Consider the following 1,620-nt stretch of genomic DNA (forward strand, 5'->3'; position numbering starts at 1 on the left):
ATCCACAGATTTACTGAGCATGATTTTTTTCAAGTGTTTCCAATTCACTGTGGAGTCAAAAAGCATGAGCTCCATGGTGTGATGCTGAGGGGACTCGGCTGAAACACAGATGAGCAGATTGAGGCTGGTCCTCTGTTTGTGTTAACAGTCAGCGGAAGAGTTTGGACTGGAGACACTGGGAAATATTTCCCTTGCATCAACTAGTGATCTGATAGGTAGAGAATGCCCTTGAAAAGTGAGAGGACAGAGCTGTTATTGGTATCTGCTTCAAGTCTTCCTTCTTCCAGACCTGCCTGCATGAAGTTGTTGGCTATTTTAGGGGTAGGGTGGTCTTTTGATTTTTTTTTTATTTATTTGTTTAACCAGAAATTCAATAATTCAATCCTGGACAAAAGAAACGTTTTTCCCAAATCTTTCTTCTGAACAGAAAAAAAGTCTTTGTTTTGTAAGATTTTTATTTTTTAGACAAAAAAAAAAAAAAAAAAAAAAAGTCAAACAATGAAAAATATAATAATAAAAAAAAAGAAATAGCAAAAGACACGTAGAATGTTTTCTCAGGTGTGTAAAAAATGCTCATCTGTTTTCTGAGTGAAATTAAAGATAGCTGGGCTAGGATAGCATGACTTTGCTTTCCCTACACTGATAAAATAGGCAAAAAGTGTTCTCTGAAAAGATTTGGGAGTCAAGAGAAGGATGTATAGCTCTATAACTCTCCTGAGCCTGTTTTTAGTAAATTGTGATAGCATGGACAATTAATAGAAAGGAAAGAAATGCCTGGAGGCAATTTTGAGAGTATGGTAGTGTGTAATTGCTTGTAAAAATACTTAGAAACTGCTGCTGCTAAAACTTAGTGTATACTGTAGGTGGCACCATTTGTATAAATTTTATGGACCACTGAGGCAAGGAGGGGGATCTGTGCAGTATTCTGACAGCTTGCCGTGATCGTATAGTGGTTAGTACTCTGCGTTGTGGCCGCAGCAACCTCGGTTCAAATCCGAGTCACGGCAAACTGAAGGGTATCTTTTGGAGGGCTGTCACTAGAGGCTGCCTATCAAAAACTGCCTATCGGTGATGACAAGTAGCGAGACAACAAAAGTAACCAGAGACTGCAGCTTTTACAAGAAAAATTTACTGAAATATTTATGTGACGCAAATATTAGCTCAGTAATCCTGTTGCCAAATGTGATTTTTATTTTTAAAATTTAGAAGCTGATAAATACGGTTGATAAAAGTTGTGATATATACAGTATCATAGTGAGTGCGTAATTTCTGTTAGGTGCAGCTACATAAGATCTGGACTAAGCAATGAAGGCTGTTTGGTTTTCATCTTTGCCAAATTTGTACGCTAATACAAAAGCCTAAATTCCTTGGAAATGGGTCATTGACAGATGTGGAAATCCCACTTCCCTAGGTAGGGCTGCTGCTAGAAGGTTTGTGCTGGTGATAGACGCGAGAAGCCATCACCTATCTTTGATTCCAGCCATTCCCTTTGGATTTCCTTATCTACTCTACATCACTGAATAGCATGTGCTCAGGTTCTCAGAATAATGATTTCTAAAACCACATAGATTTTATCAATTTACTGTAACTAATGGCAAATTGTGTCCTAATGACAATATG

General features: G+C 37.8%; 1 non-coding gene across 1 annotated transcript; it reads left to right on the forward strand.

Moving 5' to 3' along the window:
• Positions 1-935: 935 nt before the first annotated feature.
• TRNAH-GUG lies at positions 936-1,007 on the forward strand. Its single transcript has one exon. It is a non-coding gene; the product is annotated as a tRNA-His (tRNA).
• Positions 1,008-1,620: the final 613 nt, after the last annotated feature.

This window comes from Centrocercus urophasianus, unplaced genomic scaffold (genome assembly GCF_019232065.1).
Source record: "Centrocercus urophasianus isolate 14NV4802_14NV808 unplaced genomic scaffold, USGS_Curo_1.0 seq_890, whole genome shotgun sequence".
NCBI classification, from domain to species: domain Eukaryota; kingdom Metazoa; phylum Chordata; class Aves; order Galliformes; family Phasianidae; genus Centrocercus; species Centrocercus urophasianus.